The 25239-nt window shown below is 41.6% G+C and overlaps 1 long non-coding RNA gene across 1 annotated transcript; it reads right to left on the bottom strand.

Moving 5' to 3' along the window:
• Positions 1 to 9015: 9015 nt before the first annotated feature.
• Positions 9016 to 17684, bottom strand: LOC106025901 (uncharacterized). Its single transcript, XR_001199496.2, has 3 exons — positions 17379 to 17684; positions 16285 to 16429; positions 9016 to 9302 (listed from the first exon to the last, which is right to left on the bottom strand). It is a non-coding gene; the product is annotated as an uncharacterized LOC106025901 (long non-coding RNA).
• Positions 17685 to 25239: the final 7555 nt, after the last annotated feature.

The raw sequence follows: 25239 nt of genomic DNA, 5'->3' as shown, positions 1-25239 counted from the left end.
CTTGCTTTTTCTCTGTGGCCCTCTCTTTGCCTTCCTGCCATGAGATGCTGCAGCAAGAACACCCATATCAGACACTGCTTCCTCAATCTTGGGCTTTCCAGAGCCCAGAAGTGTTAGCCAGTACCTTCCTTTCCATTGCAAATCTCTCTGTGTAGGGTCCTCTGTAACAGCAGCACAGAACTCACTAAGACACTTCTACCCACAGATTGGCAAAAAGAGAAAAAGTTGTCCATACATACATACATAGCCTATAACTCAGCAATCAGAATACACACCTGAAAGAAATTCTTATACATGTGTATGAAGAGATATAAATAAGGAAGTTTGTAATCATGCTGTTTGCACAGACATTATGTAAAATGACCTTTATCAGTAAAATAGGCAATAAATTAAAATGCTAGTTTATATATGAGGTGTTAGGAAAGGAGTGAACTGTGATGAGATACGTAAGAAACTGTCTTATGCAGGGTGGTGAGTTTGTAGGTAGACGCTAAATTGCTATTCTTATACATGTTAACTGAACTTTTTGGCATTGGTATTTAATCAAAACTTTAAACCTCCCTATTCTGCTTATGTGAAACAATAACGTTTCTAAACAGCATAATCACCACTGATCCCACCTGGGTGATTTCTTCCAACTGTTGCTAGAGTCTCCTTACGACTTAGAAAAGTTTCTCTAAAACCTAAAAGCAAGCTATTTTGGTGTCATATCTATGCATAGGGGATCATCTTATTTATACAGTATATATGACTTTTGCATAATAATAAAGAGAAAAATCTTGTAAAGGATGATGCTGCAGAGAAAAAGATCTAACTGGATGACACATTTGAATTTGTGTGCAATGGAGTCTAATGCATTTTGCTCACAAGAGTGTCATAAAAGTTAACCTTATAGATGAATTTTTTAAAAGATCAATGAAACATCTGTACTTAAAAAACAAATGCCAAAAGTCCTTTTATCTCACAGTCATGATGTCTGCTCAAAATCTTAAGTCCCCCAGGGAAATCCTGAGTATCTTGTTCACTGTTCTGACCAGCAGAGGGCTGGATACAGAGGAACCATTCAAACAGCATGCAAAGCAATATCAAGAATAGTAAAATAAGTAAAAGAAAATTATTGTAGCCTACATGTAAAGATAACACCTTTGTCTCCAGATTTTCTGCCTTTTTCTTCCATTCAGCTATAAGTTGTTTTTGCTTTTCTAACTCAGCAGAATACATAGCTTTTTCCTCTAAAAAGAAAGTTACATTAATATTTTGAAATTGTATGACAAAACTAGAATTCTAAACCACTTGGTATTTTAATAATTCAACAACAAAGACCAAGCCTCTCAAAAAGGCAATTATGCACTGCCCGCGCTAAGCGCAACCGGAGCGGAGCTCGCGCCGCTCTCCTAACCCTTCTCCGCGTCCCCAGGCGGCGGGCTCCTCTTCCCCGCCCGCCCTCCGCTGCTCCACGCAACGCTTCCTCGGTGGCGACCCCTCCTCTGCAGCCGCAGGGCCGCGCTCTACCTCGCACGCACACGCACTCTCGCAATGATTTTATATTTAAAATCCAAAATTTCCACCCTGAGAGTAACCCTGAAGGGGCACACGGGTACGAACACAAAGTTTTGCTTGGATACAAAACCAAAAGCCTGCCAGTGACTTCATCATCCGCACATCCTCTGTGCAACTAGCAGCTGGTCCACGGGCAGTTCTTACTGAGCGTGTGCACAAACGAATGGATGCGCAGAGGGTGCATGTCCTGAGGGCGACAAGGCTAAGGGCGGAGTGCAGTGTGAAAAAGCGCGTTGGGTTCTCAGGGCAAACCTGCTCTGATTTCCGGGTGCCCCGCCCCACCCCCACACACTTTACACTTGAACTCAAACGTGTACATTGGCAGATGCTGATAGACGGTGACACACCAGTGAGAGAACACAGAGCCAGCCTGAATACAGGGTTCCAAGCGGGACCTCTTGGAGTGACTCCAAAGGAGAGCCTGGGTCACGTTTATTGAGCTGGATCTTTTATGAATAGGGCAGGGGGCCAGTGGGACAGGATCAGGTGGGGGTGATGTAAAGGGGGGCCGAGATCAGGGGAGCGAAAGGGCTGAGTACTGGCTATAGCAACGGGGGGGGGGGGGGCACCGTGCCCTGGACGGTGGGCCAGTGTGTCATGTCCTAGCACAGCAGGCACTGTTTCCGGCAGCTGAGAATTAGGCCTTCCAGGGATTTGGGTGCCTGGGAAGTGGGGTGGGTGGGGATCAAACTTAGCAGCAGCCTCTAAGGCACGTGGTTATAATCCTAGCTCCTCAGGAGGCTGATGCAGGGAAAACATGGCTTTGAGGCCAGCTTGAGCAACTTCATGAGACTCTATCTAAAGATAAATAAAACAGTCTGGGGATGTAGCTCGGGAAAGAGTACCCTTGAATTTAATTTCTAATACTACAAAAAATGTAGTTATTGAAGCACCAAATAACCAGTAATTGAATCAATATTACAATTATTGGTGATCAATACTCTAAAGAGGGTTCACCTTCCAAGCATATCTCAATATTTTCTCTGTGTATCTTATTCTTCTTTATCACTTGATCCTCATTTTTTCTCCCTCTAGCTCCTCAGCTTTCATTTTAACTAGTAATTAGACACATAATTTATATCCTCTATTCTTCAATGTAAAAGGAGTCTTAGTTAACTTGCTCATGGCTGTTTACCTTTCCCTCCTACAAGTGAGAAACTTTTCAAGGATTTCCACATCGCTGCTCTAACTCAGCATTTAAAAAGCCAAAATTACCAGTGACGATGGTTTTCTTCACTGAAATATACCTCGACAACTTCCGGTGGTGGAAGTGCTCCAGAACCATCTGCAGGTTGCCCAGTGATACTGAGCACTGCTCTCCTATTTCTTGGGAGGTGGAAAGTGGCAGGTCAGCTTCATACCTTTGCTTCAAGGCCGTCTTCAACTCTCCCTGCCAACACTTGGGTCACACAGGGGCTTGATGACTTAAAAAAAGAAGCCAAAGTCACACTGCTTCCATCTACTAAGATAAGAAGCACTTCTGTTATACCCTACTACATTCAATTTAAGTGGGATTTCAAGCTATTTAGAGATAATTTAACAAGAGGGAATCACTTGCACTACATTTCTTTTTATTGTGGTAGGATATAAGCTAAAATGTACTACTTATTTTCAATTACCCAGCTCAGAAGACTAAGTACCTTTATGATGTTATGTAATCCTTATCATCATGCATCATTCTCTAGAGTTATTTTTACCTTCTCACATTGAAACTCCCCCTCTAGAACATAACACTCCTCCTTCCCCTGGTGTTAGAGTTTGTATCTGGATGTCCCCACCACGTTTCATGCAGTCATGGTGACACTTTTTCTGAGGTGGCTGGATATAGAATGTGTGACACTGAGATTGATTCACAGTGTGATGCTAGCATCAAAGGCACTAGGATTAAGGGTGTGTGTGCAACCCCCTCTGGGGAGCTTGGGCAAACTACAAGGGATGGAAAGAATTGTGGTCCCCTCTTGTTGCTTTGTTATCTTCTGCTCATCAAGAACTACCTTTCTTCTGCAGTGCTGGCCTGCCTTGGAGCCAGCAAGCTAAATAAACATTCCTCCTTTAACTCTGGGTGCTAGATATTTTGTCTTGGCAATGAGAAAAATAACTAAGACACCTGGCAACTACCTTTCAACTCTCTGTCACTGCGAATTCGACATTCAGGTTAGATTTCAAAGAAACCTGAAGATTTCCTCTAACTTTTATTCTCTGTTTTTACTAATTTAATCAGCTTTGCCGTTTGAATGACTTTGAACAAATATTAGTCCTTCTAAAGACTGAAAATTAGGCTAACCAAGAAAATCAGGGGAAAAAATGAATGTATACACACACTGAAATTTTTAGGTTCCCAGGTTAAGATTCTAGGGTTCCATTTATCATAATATTTAAAGTTTAATCTGACGTCATGTGTCAGTTTCCAAGATAATAAGGAATAGAGTCAATGATGCCCCTTGATTTTGACATCTGCAATCGTGATGAATTCACAGCTGTCCAAAGACTACACCACTGATGAACTGTTCTGATTAATTATATTTTATTATCATCTTTCTTTCTGCCTATATTAATACAACCCTCTGCTACCTTAAATAATAATCCAGAGATTCTATGTGATTTACTTACATAGCACTTACCAATGTTTGTCACTGGTGAGTGTCCTTAATGTATAAGGATTACATTCAAAATATTGCACAGGTCTTCATGAGCATTTACATAGCTAAATTCTTACTGGAGCAGCTTCTTACAGCTTATTAAAATCAATTCACTTTGAAGACATTTTACCCAATAGCACCCTCTTGTGGATAGAACTGTAAATTGATACGGAGACCTGGACTCTGTCCCCAAATGTCCAAGGATTTTATCCAATTTCGTTGCTTAGCAAATCAAAGCATGATTATAAGGATAAACTAACCTATGACAGCACACAGAAAGTTAATAAATACCAGGTGTTAGTATTAAATAAGAACTCAAAATACCATAATCTGGTTACAGATTTGTTACTCATAAAACAAATATTTACTGAGTTAAGCTCTATGTAGTGTTTGCTGTGGAAAGGATATAAAATGAATAGCATCATTCCCGTGTCCTATTAAGCTCATATATTATTGTATTGGAGGCAGTGTAATGTAGGTCAATAATTACTGGTACCCTAAATAAAATGTAAATGACCTATCAAAGACAAAGCATTAAGCAAGTTCAAAACAAACCTATAAACAACTTGCTAAACAAAGTACCCTCTGGAATTCACAGAAAAATTGTTAGGGACCAGAGTCACTCTGCAGATAAAAGAAAGATTGTAAAAAGAAAAAGGTAGAAGAATAATAAATAGGAAAATAGTAGTTATAAGGAGATGTATAATAGTTTGGCCAGATTTGGATGATAGTATGAAATAAACCAAAGGTGGAACATTGCATGAGACCAAAGTATGGAAGGTTGTTTTTTTATCTAAAAGGAGTTACAATATCATAGCTCTACTTAAGAAGGTTTATTTTGGAAGTTGTTAGACGGATAAAGGAGATTAGCATCTATTTCAATTAGAGAGGATGAGTGTGTAAAATTACAAGGAAGAACCAAGATATATAATGTGATAATGAGGATGCTTTCACATTTCTGACAAAGTAAAAAAAGTCTACAAATCATGGCTCACTATTTTAATTCCAATATCAAACAAAATTTCTGTCTGAGTCAATACAATAATACACCCTGCAAAGTAGAGCGACTCACCCTCAGGAATATTGTCTCAATGACAAATAACCTCTTTGCACATAATATCCACTATCTCCCTGTATTTCCCTCAGAATCGTACATAGAAAAAAAGAAGTGCATAGTACTGATAGAAAAATGGTCAGTATTTTTCTGGAAAATAACTGGACAATACAATCTAAAAAAATTAACAGTGCCCCATGACCTAGAAGCTCTGTCTTTAAAGCTTCACACTAATGGAACAATCTGTACTCAATAAAAAATGTAAATCTGAGGATATCATAATAGCACTCAGTGATTCTGAAAAGTTAAAACACTCTAATTGTCCTATGATAAATAATTAGGCTAAGAAATTATTCCAAAGTTAAATAATGGTACATTACTGAACTATAACATTGTACTACACAAAGACATGATCTAACATGCTGATACTCATGTTATTAAGTAACATAAAAAGGTTATAAAACAGTATTAATAGTGTAATCTTACTTTTGATTTTAGGATAGGTAATATAAACACAAGTGTAATGCATTAAAAAAGATTATGCTGGATGTATGAAGCTCTGCTCTATGTTCTTTCCTTTGTGGTACTTTACCTAAAGTAGACTAATGTTATTATAGCAAAGAATATTTTTTTTTGTCTTTTTCATTTTTATTGGTACCAGGGATCGAACTCACGACTGCATGCTTGCAAGGCAGGTGCTTATGCCGCTGAGCTAAATCCCAGCCCCGCAAAGAATATTTTTTAAAAAGAAGAGTAAAATATTTTTTGAGACATACAGAAATAAAATTTTAAAATAAATTGCAGTCTCTGTCGCTCCAAAGTTCTAATAATCCAAGAGTTAACTGTTCAGCCTGACCGAGGTCCTCACCCTGCTGCTTTCTTCCCTTCTCACTTCTCAGATTCACATTTAATTCAACCTTCGGTCATTTGGTGAAAATAAACCATGTAAGTTAACTTAGTTCTTTGGGGGCTAACGATAACTAACCAAATGAGCCGGAACTCAGGCTGTTCTCCTAAAAGGACAAGTGGCAATTATCGAGGACAGTGCTGAAGAGGCAGAGTTTGAATGCTGGATCTGCTTAAGAGTCACAGGATCAAGTGAGAGATGCCACACAATGAACTTTGGGAAAAATAAGCTAACATACAAAATTGCTAATTGACTCTGACAGTCAAGATGTACTCAGCTAAAGTCCCCTTGTATTTGCCATTGCATGAGGCAGTGAAACTAATTTTTCCTCTAATACCGTGACTTTCTTCCTTAGTTTGGCCTGTGTTCTGCAGCCAAAGCTTCCCGGGTATAAGAATCTTCTGATTCTAAAAGATGGTTATGCAACCTCTCTAGCTCCTGATTTAACCGTAACTCTTTGTCACGTAAGTGCTGAACCTAGGTGGAACACATTTCTTTTATCTTTCTTCTACACAATGCTCCCTCGGCACTTCATCTCCTGCCTTGCAAACCACTGTATTATCAAATCTTTTCCCATTATTGAAACATATTAATTGTATATTAATATGTCAAACATATATTTATACCAGGATCAAGTTCTGAAATAATATCAAATTTTCATTTAAAAGCGTTATTTTGTAAGACCTCACTTGCTGTGTGAGTAAAAGGGAAAATGGGATTATGCAAAAGTCCTGAGCGCTCCACTAACTACTCTTTCTGTAATCTCACTGTTTTTTTTGGAACAGTGTGGGTGAGATCTCTTTTTTTGATCAAGCATATGCCTTGAGGCTATTGTGGCTTTCCTTAGAATAGCCAGCCCTGTGTCCTCCAGGATGTTCTTGTTCTGCAGAGACAGTTTCTCCCTCTCTTGGCACTTTAAAATTTTCAAATAAATTTTGCCTCTGCAAAACAACAACAACAAAAAAGGAATAAGTCATCATTTTCACTTTTGAAAACTGAAATAAAATGAACCCTTAGAAATCAAAAACTGTACCACTGCAAATCGGAGGATGAAAATGTACAAAAATAAATTTGTCTTACTGATAGTCTTTCTAGTTATCTTACTCAAAGGTTATTAAATTTATCATTTGGCTCACTGTTCTTTCAAAGTGAACACACATCTCATTCTGTGGGGCGTTGCTTTTCCATTTGGTTCTGTTTCAGAGACGTGATTTGCTCTTTCTCCAGTTGAAATGTTATTTATTGTCTTCTTCTGAGTTCTTCTAGCTGCGTTTAAAAGCTGATTTAATTTCCCAGTCCTGCTTTTTTTGGAAAGAAATGACCTGAACTTTAAAGAAAATACAGTTTTAAAAAGACATTCTCTTGATTGAATAGTTCATTCAAAAATATCATCATTATGTCAAAGTCACAAAAACAATAAAAATCTGAGACAACAGTCTCGAGGAGACTAAAGAGGTACAACATCTGAACATCAAGGATGAATAGAGAGCAGCGTGGAAGAGGTAACCTTTGGTAAAGGTTAAAGAATTTGAATAAAGTGTGAACTTGAGTAAATAGTTCATTCCTACTATGATTGGTTTGTTTGTTCTGACACATGCACCATAGTAATGCAAGATCATGACAATAACAGAAACTGGCTGAGAGGTATGTGAGAACTCTTTTTATAGTTTTTGCAACTCTTCCAAAAGTATAAAACTATTTTAAAATAAAAAGTTTATAAGAATTATTTTTTAGTAGCTGAGTGTGGTGATGCATGCTTATAATCCCAGCACTCAGGAAGCTGAGGCAGGAGGATTGCCATGAGTTTAAAGCCAGCCTATGTTACATAGCTCAAAGTCAGCTTGAACTACACTGTGAAACTTTGTCTCAAAAAAAAAGTATTATTTTTCAGTAGTGGGTGTTGAACCTAGTGGTTTCACACTGAGCTACATTCCCAGGTGTTTTGGTTTTTATTTTTGTTTTTGGAAACAGGGTCTCCCTAAATTGCTGAGTTGCTCAGGGATGGGCTTGAAATTCCATCCTCTTGGCTCAGCCTCTAAGAGTTCTGGGGTTACAGGTATGCAGCTCAGTATGCAGTATACACTCAGCTATTAGAAATGTTTTAAAAAGGAAACTAAAAGGCAAAAGTCTCTTCAAACTTATGCCATATTAAAAAATGTGCACAAATTCTGAAATCATTAATGAACTGTGATTGTTTCTGTGTGTGTGTGTGTGTGTGTGTGTGCGTGTCCATTCCTCAACTTGGAAAGCATCAGTGCCAGGGGACCAGCAAGAAGGGATGCCATGCTACACGTGCAGCCTATTTTAAAAGAACATTTGGAAAACACTTAGCAAACATAAGTCTGGACTAATACCTAGACAATAAAATAAAAATGTACCCTGAATAAATTCCATATAAGGATAATAGATTAACAACAAAGAGAAAAGTAAGGCCATCAATTTCAGAGGACAGCTGGAATTCTAAAAAGTATACACACACAAAATCAGGCAGTATATAGCCTGTTATTTTCTATTTTAAATAAGTATATCAAATGAATATATGGTTTAGTATTACATTAATTTTTCATGCAAACGTTCCGTTTCCTTAAGAACATATACACTGAGGCTGGGTGTGGTGGTAACGCCTGTAATATCAGCACTAGGGAGGCTGAGGTAGGAGGACTGGCATGAATTTGAGACCAACCTGGGATACATAAGCAAGTTCAAGGCCAGACAGCACTACATAGTGAGACCCTGCCCTAATCCCTTCGCACAAATAATTAAACCAAAAGATATCTCATTGTGCATTCCTGAATAGGGAGGCTGTTTCAGTTACTTTTCTCTCATTGCTGCGACAAAACACCCAACACCCAAAATGAAGAAAGGAAAGATTTATTTAGCTCACTGTTTGTGGAGGTTTCAGCCCATAATCAGCTGGCTGCACGGAGGGGTGGTGTGGCACGGGGGCAACACTTCCAGGCAGCAGCCAGAGCAAAAGCAGCTAGAACAAAAGGAAGCAAACAAGCCTCTTCTGGCTTTTCCAGACTTCTGGAGTATCCACAGCACCTTTGGTACTGTTTCTTTAGAGGAGTCCTGTCTTCACCTTCGCCTTGGATGTCATCTCCCAGATTCAAGCGCAGACCCTTTAGCCTTCTGGTGCCTCCTGAAACAGACTCACAGGGACAGTACAATGAGAGCCAGTCCTTCAGCTGTATCCCAGTGCACAGATGGGCCTTTTGCCCTCTTGCACACCTGACTTTGTGGGCTTCCATTGTAAACCGATCTTTGAAATTCTTATGTTTTTGAATATCTTGTATTAAGTCTCTTTCTGTAGTAAGCACTCACTGCTATGGTTCCTTTTTCCCTAGATCTCCTGCTCTGGCCATATCTAGGCCACAATTCTGGGGAGGATTTGTTCTTTTTTGCCAGTGGTTGGCACTTGACAGGGCTCATGGTACTTTTATTCAAGCTCGAAGACACCCCAGCAGGCACTCAGATGGCAATGGAGTCCTCTGCCAGATGCATGGGTATCATGCCGAGTACTGACATTGTCCTGTAAGGTTTGATTAAAAGAACTGGAGTGAACAGGGTTAGGACGGGATAGGAGGAGGAGAGGAAGCCGCCTTCACTGATCTCTGTTACCAGACTGGCCGTGGCCTCTGACCATCCCTCATGAGGCCTATAGAGGGAGCCAGAAATCAGTCTGCTGGTTTAAGTTAAGACCCTGAAGTTTGGAATTTTGTGGCTGCTGCAAACCCAGCCCAGCCTGAATAGCGCAGACAGAGCTCCTGAAAGCCAATGGAAAGTGTCCTCACCTGGACAGGATCTGGGAGCACAAGGAAGGCTGGAGAGAGCCATGGAGAGAACCCAGGAGATACTGTTAGGAGGAGCTCAGCTGTGCTGTGTGGGAAGTCAGCATAGAAGGAGGATGAGCAGGGACAGGGAGGTTGGCAGGGCCACATGGGGCAGCTGCACCCATGTGTTCCAGGCCAATAGCTGCCAGGGACCTGTGCCCTTAGGAATCGAAGCTGCATTTCCCAAAACAAAGCTCTTATAAGGGAACTTGATGAACAATTAGAGATAACAATCTTCAAAAAAAAAAAAAAAATTCCACTGTGCTTCTGTAGTAGAGAGCCCAGGGAACAGAGCAAGAAAGGTGTATCAAGTAAAATCATCTTAATCCACAGTTAGGACTCTCAAAATAAATTCTAAGATTGATTAATGTAATTGCCTTTGTTTTTAGGCCAACTCTCAGCATTCCATTTTGAAGATGAACATACAAACAGAAGCACAGAAAGGTGGCAAGAATATTGGAACCCCAGTACTGCTGTTGTGGCCAGGAAAGGAATGACACTCAAAGTCAGGAGGCAGAGAGCAGATTTGTTTTACACCAGTGGTCCTGGCTAGAATAACTTCCAACAAAATGCAGGCAGTGAGTGTCTATGAGCCAGCATTCTTACATGAGGCGTAAGCAGGGGTTACAAAGGCAGGCTGGGACAGCCTGATAGTTCTTCTGATTAGCTGGCAGGCTGGGGTCATTAGTTACAGGGCTAGCTTAATGACCGTCAGTTACAAGACTAGATTAATGACCACAAATCTTGGTACAATCAAGAATCCTGAATGTTCAGTTACACTCCTGTGGTTACAGGGGTCATGAAAGCAACTACAGAGCCATGAAACAGTTACGGAGGTAGGCAGCTTCAAAGAAAACAAAGTTTTAAAAAGAATACTTTTTTGTAGCACAGTTTTCCCTTTCATTTCTCCCTTTTGTCATTACTCAGAAAAGTCTTTTTCTGTGTTGCTGCTACCTAAAGCTGCATGAGAAAGAGGACCTCTGAGGGCCATTTGGAAACTTGCGTTATTGATCTGTTTTGAAACAAAGAGGGTAATCCAATTAATCAGGCAGGCCCCTATCGGGGTATTAACAGAAGGGCTGTCAAGGGACCCAAAAGGCACCTAGCTATGGCTTCAAGTCAGATAGACCTCCTGCTTCTGATTTCATTCTTCTGCCTGGTTATCTAATCTCCCTTGCGATCGGTACAGACCTTCCCAGACTATTTCAGACTTATTAGCATAGACACAGCAGTTTTCTCTTTGAGCATTACAAACTCCTCCCGCTGGGGCACAACTCTATGATTAGTAATGACACAGTTATAGAATAGCAAACTTATAGACTTATAAGTTTATACAATTTATGTTATAGCAAGTTAAAATCAAATAGCAGCCTCTGCCTATGCTCCTGCTGCCTGTCACGTCAACACCCTGCTGAATTCAGTCACCTTGACTGTCTGGGTCCAGCTGCTTTCCTTCTGATAATGCACTGGGCCAATTTGACTATTTCCAGCTTATGTTTTCTTAATTAAGAAAATATATTGCTTATTTTTTTATTTAAAGAGAAAAAAACAACCAAAGCAGTAAAAGGGTACAAGTAGTACAGAATTTCAAGAAAAAAATATACCGTAAGAAATCACTAGTTAATAGGTTACATATTGTCATCTTAGAAACAGTTGTCCAAATTACAAAATTAAAGCACACAAAGTGGACATTCATACAGTGAGATTGCAGACAGTTCTGTTCAATGATCCAACAAAAACTCAGTAATATGGTTTTCTATCCTACATACTTAAATATACATGCAGTTATATCCTTTAGGCCACTTTCTTTTCCTCTCTTGAAAATATATTGCTTCTAACTGGCTTCAAGGACTTTGCCTGGGGGGAAGTAGTAATCCAGTCAAAGATACTTTTTAACTTTGCTTGCTCCACTTGAACTCCTTCCCCTCATTTCCAGGATGTTTCTAAAATAAACAATTCCTTTTAAGCAAATGTATTTAGAAATCATTTTTCTGACAAACTATGACTTAATTACATCCATGTAACCAATCGTGAAATGCCTTGTACTTCCTGCCATCTAACTATATTTAAACTAAACCCAAAACTGCCTCAGTGCTAGTGATTTGGACTTGATCTCACTAGCACAATAATAAACACTGCTTTCTAGATTTCTTGGTGCAAAGAGTCTTCCATTCAGTTTGATACCGGTTTTTTGGTAACACTCTTTGCTGTAGAAAGGCAACTCCTCTCCTATTTTGGAGGACAACTTCGGCAAGAGAATCTACTTGGTCCTGTAACAATGATACCCTCAAGCCTTGGAGTTCCTGGACAAGTTTCAAGTCAGATAGACCTGGGGACCATCCCTGTTTCTGGTTTCATTCTTTGGCCTGGTTATCCAATCTCTCTCGCAATTATTGCAATTGGTTGAGTTCCACTTTCCTGGTGATTAGAGCAGTTGTTCCTAGCCTGACTGAACTACCTAGGCTCATTCCAGCTAGGACTGGGATTACTGGATGGGCCTCTAGTCCAGAGTGACAGGAGCAAAGCTTGGAGTGTTATTGCATTATTTTCAGGGGTTGGTCTTCCAACAGTGTCTGGGTGAGCCTTTTTGATCCGAGAGTGGTCGATCCATGGCTGGATTTCTGATACTTTGATAGCATAGTGGTTTTTTCTGTTCTAGGGGTAAATGTCTCTGGCCATCCAGAATAAATAAAGACAAGCACCAGGAGATATTTATAGCCTCTGCATGGTTTTATCTCTGTAAAGTCTATCTGTAAGTCTCAAAAAGGGAAATTTCAGTATACCTGGTGGGGGTTCAGGCCCAGTGGGGCTCAGTCCTTGCATAGATTTGACATCTCTGACTAATGGAGGCACTAATAGGCCAAATTCTGAGGGACAGTCATTTGATCATCTGTTAAAGTCCTAGCACTGTTTGGTCCCATGTGGGCCCCTTCTTGCTGGGCCTATTTTTTTCTTCTTTGGAATGGTACAGGGGCTCACTGCCAAGACTGAGGACAGTATCGAGGGCGTTACATATAGGGTTTTCAATTTCTGTTTCAAATCACATGCCCCCAGGCGGAGCCCTCTGCTGCCAATTTTGCAGCTTCATCTGTCTTGTGGTTTCCAAGAGTGACAACATCTTTTATTTTTTGAGGTCCTTCACAGTGGTAATGGCAACCTTTCTGGCTTCCAAATTGCAGGTAGGAGTTGAGAGATTTCATCCTTGCTTTTAATTTGTTTTCCTTCCACTATAAGAAGTCCGTGTTGCTTGCAGAGCATTCCGTGGATAGGAACGGTAGCAAAAGCATACCTCGAGTCAGTGTAAATGTCCACTTACTTTCCTTTTGCTCCCTTAAGAGCTTGTATCAAGGTCCGTAATTCAGCTGACTGAACAGACCAGCCATCGAGGTCTGGCATGGAGCACTTCTTCCATGGTAGCAATAGCATATCCAGCCTGGTGTTTCCCAGCCTTGACTGAGCTGCTTTCATCTGTAAACAAGGTGTATGGAGCTTCAATAAATGTTGCCTCTGTAGACCTGGCCGGCTAGCAAAGGGCTCACCACTCAAACCTGGACAGTCATGTTGAGGGGACCAAGTTCAGCGGGCAAGAAGGTAGCTGGGTTCCGAGGTTTAGTCAGTTGAAAAATGACTCGGGGATTTTCACAGAGCAGTCCTTGATACTGAGCAACACAGCTATTGGGAAGCCAACAGTGTCTCTAACTATTCAATAACTTCAGAACATCATGAGGGGCTTGAACTGTCAGATTTTGTCCTAGGGTCAGCTTGTCAGCTTCTTTAATCAGAAGGATGGTTGCTGCCAGGCAGGGAGGCCAGCCCTTAGCCACAGAGTGTAGGCTCTTAGGCAAACATGTGATGGGCCTCCCTCAAGGTCTGATCTTTTGGGTCAGGACTCTTGATACTGCATATCTGCCCTGTTCAGCAACAAACAAGTTAAAGGGTTCTGTCACATTGGGAGTGTGTACTGCTGGGGCTGCTGACAGCACATGTTTTATGCTCTGAAAATATTCAGTGTGTTCTAAAGTCTAATTTAACAGTTCTCTTTCATTTTCTTTTCCTGTCAACATGTCATACAAAAGCTCAGCCTTCTCAACAAACCCCAGGGTCCAGATTTGACAGAAACCAGCAGCACCCAAAGATTCTCTAAGCTGTCTTTTATTTTTAGACCTTGGAATGGAGCAAATGACTTCTTTTCTCTCTGATGCCTGAGTCTTTTCTCTAAGTCAGACCCCAGTAGTACACTTTCTGTCTCCGTGTTTGGGTCTTCTTCCTGGATACTTCATGGCCTGTGGCCCATAGGTGGTGGAGAAGCCCTCTGTTCCCTTCCAGCAGTCTGATTTACTTGAACTGCAAATCATAATATCATTGATATACTGTATGAGAGTGCAGTTAGAGTCTGCATGTGGAAATTGGGCCAGGTGAGCAGCTAGAGCATCCCCCCAAAGTGTGGGGGAGTTCTTAAATTCTTGTGGTAAACAAGTTCAGATAAGTTGGCCTTTTGGTCTCTGGGTTCTCTCATTCCAAGGTGAATATGGGCTGGCTGACAGGTATGACCCATGGACAGAAGAAAGCATCTGTTAAACACAGACAGATGAAACAGGCAACATCAGTGGGAAGCAGACCCAGGAGGGTAAAACTGTCGAGTGCAGAGTTGTGGTGGCTGAGTTGATGGCATGGAGGTCTTGCACTGGCTGATGGTCCCCACTGGCTTTTCCCTCCAGGAGGAAAGGAGTGTTCAAGGCAACTGACAGCCTGTTAGGATTCCAATCTGCCGGGTGCCACACTGAACCTCTCATGACATTAGGTACTGCTTACCATCAGTGGGGGTTGCACTTGGGACTGAGCTCAATCATCTAACAGGCATGATTTATAGAAATCCCCAGAGCTGAGTCCTCTGCCCATATTTCTGGAAACAAGTCTCTCAAAACTTCAGGATTGTGATTGTCAGGCATTTCAGGCTGATGTAGGTACCATTGTTCCTCTCAGGATACAGTTGGAGTCAATATCAAGTCTGGGACAGTAGACCCAAATATGAGGGAGGCTGAAAGGAGGTCATGCCCCAGGAGAGGGATGCAAGAATTTATGTCTGATCATGACTCCACCAATCCGCAGGACCTGCTTTGACAGAATTTTTTTTCCAGTGGAAGCTCTGGTGGTGCCAATATCCTGTATTTGCCGGGAGGTTAAGGGAGCAGCAGCCTGAGCCACAGCTGAATGTTCAGCCCCCTTGTCCATCATAAAAGTTGTAGGTTTTCCCCCAATTCTGGCAATGAATATGAGCTCCCAGTCTAATAGAGCCCAGTTTAACCAATTCATTGTTGTCCCTGTATTGGAGAGAGAGAGAGAGAGAGAGAGAGAGAGAGAGAGAGAGAGAGAGAGAGCTGGTGGGGTGGCTCTGGATAATCAAGTTTCTTTGTATCTTGCAGATGTAGGGGCATTTATCTTTCCAGTGTCCACACTGTTTGCAATGAGCACATTAGTCAGCTGACAAAGCATAAGATCTGCTGCTAGCTTCAGGCTATAAGGCTTGAGGGACCCCTTATGTTGGTTGACACAATGGAATTGTCATTGGTGGGACACTTTAGGAAAGCAGCTTTCTGCTGCACATTGTGATCTGCCTCCCATTATTGCCCCCCTACCTTGATTTATAAAAACCTTCTGAGCAATCTGAAGGTATTGAGTAGCATTCATGCCAGCAAAGCCATCAACCTTTTGGATTTTTTAATATCAGAAGCTGACTGTGCCACAAAGGCAGCATTGACCATCTCAATTTTTAGGAGCCTCAGGGTCAAAGGGTGAATAGAGCTGGTAGGCTTCACAGAGTCCCCCATAAAATTTGGCTGCAATTCCATTGGGTTCCTGAGTAGCTTCAGTAACTTTAGACATGTTTATTGGATTTTTGCCTCCTCCTTTAAGTCCTATGAGGAGAGCAGTGGGGTACTGTTCTAAGGCCTCGTGGCCTTCTGCTGTATTACAGTCCCAGTTTGGACACACAAGGAGGAGGACTGTATCCTCCCAAGCATGAGGATCAACCACAGGAGTAGGGACTTTTGATTTTAGCCAGGCTTGGGCCAGCTCTAAAATGCAGTGGCATTCTTCTGTATTAAACAGAGTTAGAAGGAGCTACTGACAGTTGTCCTATGTTGGGTCAAACCAAGTGGGTCTGGTCAACTTAAGAGGTCAGTGGAGCTAAATAGCGGTAATACATCATGGACAGCTGATTTGGTACATTTCCCTGAACTCCAGGGGAAATATGAAGTGGTAGATGTAAGTGGCTTGGAGGGTCAGACTGACCTGCAGAGTGGAGGTGATGGCTGATACAGCTGCAACCCAGCTCCATGGGATCAGTGTGGCTGCCACATGATGGAGAGTCAGTTCTAGCTTCAGAAGGCACATTAGATGTTACTGGTGAAGCTTCCAGGTCAGGAGAAGAAGAAGGCTGTGATACAGAAGACAGAGGTGACAGTGGGCTGTTGTGGCTGACTGAGCAGCTTAGGGGTGATAAATGTAAGGAGGAGGCAGGTCAGATTGGAGTCCTCTGGCAGAACAGGATAAAGCTTTTCTGGCTTGAGCTGAATCTGAGAGCCTCTCAGATGGCTTTGTGGATTTGTTTTGGTGACAAGAATGGCTTTCTCATCAATCAGGACACAAGTGTGGAGCTAAGGTGGGAGACTCTAATATGAGTTGAACCAGGAGTCAATATAAGGAAACTGGTCAGGATGGCCCCACTTGTTGGGCTCTGTCACTTAGCTCCATACTTGAGGGATAATTTCAGCATCAAGTGTCACTTCAGCTGACCAGCAAAGGTTTGGCAATTCAATTTCACAAAAGGCATGGAGCTTCCAAGGTTTCAGTTTTACTCTATAATCGATAGGAAATCCTCTTTTGAAGTTTTTCAGCACCAAAGACCATTCGTTTACTCTGGCTTGTTTCCATTCTTTCTCCTTACAGTGCATGCTTTGTACCCTTGAACAATGGTGAAACAGACAAAGGGTGGGTGCCCCTCAAATGAGAAACCAAATGCTTGTCAGATCTGCCTGCTTCCCTTGTGAGGCCATAAGTTCATCCGGCAGTTGGTGCACCCTGGGCCTGATCAAACTCTCATTACAGAAGCTGCATTACATGGAATGCAGAAATCTGACCCACTCAAGCTCCATAGCTCTGAGGCCCCAGAGGGGTCTTTCACCATGGAGCACAGATGGAATGGTCTACTGCTTTCACCATCCATTGCAAACCCTCACACAATCACTCAGCAGGCACTCAGAGTTAAAAATTCCAACCCCTTTCTCTTGAGGGTGACCTTAACTAACAAAAGGTGATGAAAGCCTTCTGCTAGAACTAAGCAGGACGGACAGACTGACTGATTGGGGTGCACTCGGGGGTCTTACCTTATCTAATGACCTGACCTGAGTGTGTCCTTTCCCCCTCTTTTGGGTCTGAGGGGGTCCTTTAGCACTGAGTATAGGCCTCCAGTCCAAGCCAATGAAGGGACTCCAAGAAAATCTGGAGGGTGTGCCTTCCCACTGAGTATCCTGGAGATGTCTCTGCTCCAGCTGCCAGGCCCCAGTGGGCTAAGTGGAAGCACAGCCTTCCTAGTCCAAGAACCAAGAATGTTGTGGCAAAGCTGAGTCTGGGAAAGGAATGACACCCAAGAAAGTTAGGAAGCAGTGAATAGCTTTGTTTTACCCTGGTGGTCCTGGATGGAATAACTTCCACCAAAAGCCAGGCAGTGAGCATCTGGGAGCCAGGTGAGATAATCAGTTACAGAGCTAGATTAATGACAATCAGTTATAAACTAGATTAATGACCACAAACTTGATACAATCAAGTATCCTTAGTGTTAGGTTATGCTCTCGTAGTTACAGGGGTCAAGAAAGCAACTACAGAGCCAAGAAACAGTTACAGAGTTAGGGATCTTTACAGAGAACAAATTTTTTAACAGAATAGTTTTCCCTAGTGCAGTTTTCCCTTTCACTGCCTTGTAGGTACACAGTGTACCTGGAGGTCCACTAAATTCCTCTGTTGCAAGATAGGGAAATGAGACTTAAGTCACAGTCTTCCCTTGAGAATGAAAGTGCAAAGTGCCCTCTGAATGCTCATACCCAGCCACCCATGAAGCAATAACTGAGACTGCAGGCAAGAGACTGCAGCCAAGAAATTTTTGGGGGGCGATGCGTGGTGTTCCTCTTCACTAAATGAAGAAGACACAGATCTTCACCATGTGAGCTCAGAGCACACTGTCACCAGGGCTTGCTTCACCCTTCTGGGCCCAGACCTCTGGAGGTGTCACGTGAGTGGCCTCTTTGGTGTCTGTGTGGTCCAGAGTAAGATAGAGCTCATGGTGTGTCTGTGAGTGGTCACATCCTTTGTGTGTCTATGCATGTGTGTTTATGTGAGTCCATGAATTCTTGTATGTGCACCTGAGTCTGTGTGTGTCTGGGTAAATAATGTGAAAAATATGGTGAATGGTTACATTTTAAAAAAATTCATTACAGTGAAAGACACATTGTCATTAATATCTCTCAAAATCCTCTCCCTTCCTTCTTCACATACACTGTTTGCAACATTCTTGTCCCTTTCTGAAGCAATTTAAGAATGTTTCCTTTCTTAAATGTCTCTAGTTGTGCCATGCTGGATACTGCAATGTCCTGCAACAATTCAAAATTTTTAGATTTGGTCATCATTTTTATGCTGGAGAAAAGCCAGAAGTCACATGGTGTCAAGTCCAGTGAATAAATTTCATGAGGACACATCATATTTTACAAACCTGCCTTTCTGTTGGATTACCCATATTCAGGGTAATTTGGACCACACTTTATAAAAACAGTTATGAAAGATGATTTCCAGAGCTGTTCAGAAAGTGGCAAGAACGATGGGATAAATGAGTGCAGAAAAAGAGGAGTATTCTGAGGGGATTAGTGGCAATAAAGTGTCTTTTACTGTAATACATTTTAAAAATTAACAGTCACCTCATATTTTGCTCACTTTTTTCACGTGCCTCTATAACTATATAAAACGTCAACTCAGTATATGAGCTCAGTTCTTCCCACAGTCTGAATTGGATGAGAACTGAATCAAATTCAATGGTTAGGTTCAAGATTGACCTCATGGGGAAATTTGATTTGGTTCTTGTCCAATTTGATTTGTGGCCAGAATCATGGAAAGATCATGGAAAGAATTAAGTTAGTGGACCAAGGTATATATCTGTATATTTATGAATCTGTACCTGGGTGCCTGCATGTGTGTATATATACATATATATGTGTGTCTTATAAATATGAAAATTGTTAGACTCCAAATGGAGTCATTTGTGTCAAACCTAACAAAATGGAGGAGGGAAATGGGGATATCAGGGGAGGGCTCTTGGGTACTATTTACCTGGTGACAGAAAATGTCACAAGAAATAGTACTGGGAGCTGCTGAGCCAGTGATCATTCACATGTGTGAAGTCAAAAGCACAAGCGCCCAAACAGAGGTGCCCCAGGGGCATGGAGCTCCTGAGATCACCCTGAGGGCATGGAGTGTTGGAGGTGAACAAGGGTTCCATCCCTGAGAACATGGGAGAGCATGGGACATGAGTAGCAAGCTAGTTAAGCAAAGGGCATGGTGTGACAAATGTATAAACGTATTGCAGTGTTGAACAGTCTCTTCCTCCCATCCAGAGAAGGGGTCCACCTGACCCCAACTTTCTGTCTCCATATTTTCTTCATCCTCTGGTTCTTCACTTTGGGAACTTAGAGAGAGCTTGCAGTCCCCAATGAAATAGTTCCAAATTGTAGCCTTTTATATGATCCAAAAAGGACAGCAGGCCTCTGCACTACAATACACACCTGACAGCAGGGACTAACAGCATCCACTGAGATGATGTTCAGTATATGGCGTCCACATAGTTTCCAAACAACTTACATATACACCCCCTTTTCTTCACAGAGCTTCTTCCTTCACGACCCCCAGAATATGCTCATGGCTGCAAGGAACACAGGTTCCCCATGGCAAAGCACAACTTATTCCCAAAAAAACTCATTTTTCAGGAAAGTCTCAATCTTCACTGGGTTGACACAAAGAACCCACATAAATGGTGTTTTGGTTATTTTCTTGTTGTGAGACAAAATAGCCAACACTGAAAGAAAGAAAGGTTCAATGCAGCTCTGAACTTGTAGAGGTTTCAGTTCATAACTGGCTGACCCTAAGGCTGGGTGGCATGGCAGAGGTGCGTCACAGAGGAGAAACCTCACGGCAGGAAGAATGAAGCAAAGCAACAATAGCAGCCGATCTCTCCCTTTTATCTCTTCTAGGCTCCTACCCTTTGAGTGATGCCACTCATACCCAGAGTGGGCCTTCCCGTTACATACATCCAGAAATATGCCAAACCAATAAGCGAACTAATTTAGGAATCACACACACTTAATTCCAGCAACACATGATCCAGTCACCTCTGAAAAACCCCACCTAATACTGCATTTATGACTCTGTGGGGAGATCTAGATACAAGCCATAAAATTATGCCTCTGACTCCTCCCCCCTTGAAGACTCATGTGCATCTATTGATGCAAAAGGCATTTAGTCCATCTGCAAGAGTTACCAAAGTCCTAACAGTATCAGCATCGCTGAAAAGAGCAAATCTAAAGTCTTTTCTGAGATTAAGTCTTTTCTGAGCTAAGCAAACCCTTAGCTATGAGGCCTTGTGCAAATGAAAAGAAAGTTAAACACTTCCAACATACAATGGCCCAAGAAGACATTTCCATCCAAAAGGTACAAAGAGGAAGATAGAAAGAAATGGAAACAAAGAAGATCAGAATCCAGCAGAGTAAACAGTACATCTCATAGCTCCATGTCCAAAATCTGGGCAATCTATGGCAAATTGTGAACTCCTAAGGAACTGATTGGGTGGCTCTGCCCCTTCAGCACTTCCAGTGGTGCTAGTGGTGCTCATGGCATCTCTTTTTGGCCAGCTTGGCTCACTCCTTATGGCTTTCCTCAGACAGTCCATGCTCCTGGTTTTTCGGCCTCTTGGGGTCTCCATAAAACCTTTGGCTTCAGACTCATAGCCTCCCACACTGCCCTCTCAGAACACACTGTTCGGCATCCCAGGCCTTCTTCTGAAATCTGGGTGGAAGCCTACTTGTCCCTACAACATGATCTGGAATCCAACAACCAGTGTCATCTCAATGGAAACCTCCTGAGCCTCTTTACCAGCAGCATTTCTATCAACATTCTGGTCTTCTGAGCTCTGGTGAGTCTGCCATCAACAGCTTAAAGCATTTCAGGGATGATTCTTCAGCCACATCTCTAAACCTTTCCAAACTCTTCCCACAAGCCATTTCCAGTCTCTTGAGCCACATGGCCATGTAATGTCACAGCTAAGACTTCACCCCTGGAATCAAAATCTGGCTTAGTGAATTTTCCCATTGCTAAGACAAAATATCCAACACCAAAAGTTAAAGGAGGAAAGATTTATTGTAGCTTACAGCTTGTAGAGGTTTCAGTTCATAATAGGCTGAGTGGCATAGCAGATGGGCATCACAGAGAAGAAACTGTTTATGGTGGGCGGAAGGCAGTAAAGCACTGAAGTCCTGAAGCACCACTAACAGGAGCCAGCTTCTCCCTTTATCGCTCCCAAGCTACCTGTCCATTGGGTACTTATACCCAAGTCCAGGGTAGGCTTTCCCATTATCCACACCCAGAAATATAGCAAACCAATCAGCGTACTAATTTAGGAATCGTGCACCCTTAATCCCAGCAATATAAACTAGGTCCAGCCTTTCTGAAAACCCCACTTACAACCTCATGAGGCTTTGGGTAGTGCCTAGATAAAAACCATAGCAGACACTAATAAGGATGAGGGCTCAGGGAACTTCTCAAATTTCAAGAAGGCTCCCTCCTCAAGGGGCTGTAGATTATTGATCTTTCCCAATGAATCCAAAGACCTTTTAGGTGACACTCAGCACTTGGCTCTTATCTCCCTTCTGTATCAGTACAAACTGGCTTCAAAGACTGAATGACACACACTGAAACTCCTGATAGGAGACTTCCCAGAGTAGAACCATGGCAGAAACATGTCCCTGATGCAGGCAGGTGACAATTCTTAGTGGTCAGCCTGGAGCTAGCACAGTTCTGGGCTCCTGGCAAGTATTAACTCATTGCCTTCTCTCTACAACTTCCTGTGGGCCTGGAGCTCCCTCCCGTTCACTCCCAGGTGGTCCAGATGACCTGTCCACAGAGCCAAGTCAGGGAAGAACAGTGAGAGCCTCAGGCAGTGGCAGCACATTGCACACAAACACTCACCCAAGTTCAGAAAGTGCCCCAGGCTCACGCCTAGCCCAAATCATCCCTGATTACACAGGGACTGAGTGTCCCCACGCCACTTACATGGTCTATAAATCCCAACGTGAGAGATTGCATGAAAGACAGTTGATTCTCCACGTCTGGCCAGTCTTCCACTCTCTGTTTGGTAAGTCCTGCTCCTCCAATCTTCTCCTGGGATGCCAGAGTGCTGTTGGATGTCCCCCTCCCTCTAGGGAAACTGAGTCAAACAGTCCCTTGTTCGCAAAGCCAGAACCTGAACCCAGGAAGCCACACATCTGCCACCCTGCTGGGCAGAGTCAGAGGGGAGGAACAGCCTAAGGAGTGGCCTGGGCAGCGCCAGCCTTGTCCCAGTGCGTCCTCTGCCTCTATCTTTGCACCCAGGTCATCTTGTAGAGTCCAGCCTGAGTCAGGACATAGCTGTTGCTGGGATTACATGTGTGTGTTACTACATCTGCCCAACTCTGATGTTTCTTTGTTGATTATGAGTCTGGTTGACCTTTGTAAGAATGGTGTATTGAAGTCTATGATTGTATTAATGTCTAGCTATTATGTCCAGTAGTTTTTTGTGTGATGAATTTAGTTTGCTGACATTTAGTGTATATTTGTTTATAATTGGTATATCTTCTTGCTGAGTCATTCCCTTTATCAACATGTAGTGACTTTCTTTGTGTGTTCTGACCAGTTTTGGTTTCAAGTCAACTTTGCAAAAAGTTAGAATAGCTACACCTGCTTTCATTTATTCTCTGGCTTCTTGGAGTATCATTTCTTGTTTTTTCATGTTCTTTTGTAGATGAGGTATGTTGTTGGGAGGCAAAATATATTGGGTTTTGGTTCTTGAGCCAGTTTATTAGTTTGTATCTTTTGATTGGAGTTGAAACCCTTTACACTGTTGTTATTAAAAGGTGTATACTGATTCCTGTTACTGTATGTCTTTTAAATGTTCAGTTCCTTTTCTGAAAATTTTCCATTTTGTTTAACTACTCTCCCAATGAGACTTACTCATTTCTTCTGACTTTTGGGTATTGGTGATCTCCTTGTCTTTGTTTAGGATTCCTTTGAGTATGCTGGTTTCGTGGTAATGAGTGATTTTAGTTTATCTCAAAAGATCTTTGTATCCCCATCCATTTTGAAGGATAATTTCTCAGGCTATAGTAATCTGGGTAGGCAATTATTTTGTGGTAGAGACTGAAAAACTTCACTGCAATTACTCCTGGTCCTCAGGCTTTGTGTTGAGAAATGTGTTGATACCGTGATGGGTTTGCAGTTATATAATTGGCATTGTTTTCTGACATCTTATGATATTCTCTTTGCTATGAGCTTTTAGGATTTTGACTACAATGTGTCATACAGAAGTTTTTTTCTTGGCTATGTCTATTTGGGGTTCTAAATGCCTCATTTACCTGGGTAGTCATCTCATTCGCTATGATTGGAAAATCTACAGTCACTTCAGTGAATAATTTTTATGCTATATGTCTTTGCCTCTACCCTCTCTTCAAGATCAATGATTCTTAAGTTTGTTATTTTAAAGTCATACATGACTACACCTTTCTATTACTATTTCTTGCTATTTTTCACTATTCCTGAGTAAATATTCTACTTCATCAAGCCTATTCTCAAATCTTTATATTCTGTCATCTAAATGATCTTACCTATTGCTAAAAAAAGCTAGATTTTCATTTCTCCGATTTTTGCTTGATTCCTTGTCATAACCACTACCTCTTTACTGATGTGATTCTTTTATATCCTGGATTGTCTTTCTTAACTTATTCAGCAGCTTATTTTTCCCTTCTTTAAGATCACTGATCATCTTAGTAATTGATTCTTTCAACTGCTAATTATATCTTCTTTAGATTTATTGATCATCTTAGTAAATGACTCAGCTATTTATCTTTTCTTTGACCTCATCAATCATTGTAACTTAGTTTTTAAAGTTGGAAATGTATCCACTTAAGTGTTTTTGAGATCTGCTTTTGGGGAGGTATAAATGTTTGGCACATTTTTTGCATTTTTTTCCTATTAATGCTGTATTTTTGTGTTGCATATTATAGATCATCTCTTTCAAATTCTCCAATTTATTAGAATATGAGTTTTAAAAATAATTTCTATAATCCTCTGTGGTGTGAATAATTTTTATAACATCAGTTTCTACCTCTATCCCTTCTTCAATCTCAGTAATTCTTGAGTTTATTCTTTTAAAGTCACCGAGGAGCTCCTGTATCTTTTGAATTGTTTGTTTTTTCGTTTTTCCTAAGTAAATATGCTTCCTGTTCCAAAGACTTGCTCTCCTTGATTTTCTGCTGGTCATAAGAGAGACAGTACTGAGTCCACCAAAAATCTATACAACAGGAGGAGAAAACCTTGTATAAATATTTTAATGATAAATTTATTAAGACATCATGAGATTAACACAAGTTACATTTGTTCAATTGTAAGAGGTGTTCAAGGTGGTATCCATTAGCTTTCAGATATTTGCTAGTATGGCAAACTTCTGAAGTGTATATACATTTTTTTGGGCAGACTCTGTATCTATTAACTCTTTAGATAACTTCCAGCCCAATGTCTCCTCCACTTTCTCTCTTCTCTGAGTTCATGGTCCTCGGTCCTGTCTGTCTTCTTACTGGTCTTGAAGCCTGGGAGATGGCAATACCCACCACTGTTTTCCTCAAGGGCTGTCATATGGGGTTGTATCTGGGAATGAGCTTTGATAGCTACATTTATTCTATTTAGTTACCCCCATCATTCCTATATTATTGTACAGATTTTATTTGTGCTGGGAATGGAATCAGAACCTTGTAACATTAGGCATGTGCTGCTCCACTGTGTTAAATCCACAGCCATACAACATACACAAATGTCCCACCTATAAACACCACCATCACATTAGCTTTCCATTCTCCTAATACTGCACACGGGGGATTGGATTCCAACCTGAGTTTCAGAGGG

Source organism: Cavia porcellus, unplaced genomic scaffold, assembly GCF_034190915.1.
Source record: "Cavia porcellus strain 051 isolate PalLab524CR breed Dunkin Hartley unplaced genomic scaffold, mCavPor4.1 scaffold_31, whole genome shotgun sequence".
Taxonomy (NCBI): Eukaryota; Metazoa; Chordata; class Mammalia; order Rodentia; family Caviidae; genus Cavia; species Cavia porcellus.
Note: the sequence above shows the minus strand (reverse complement) of the source record. Positions and strands in the feature narration are given on the sequence as shown.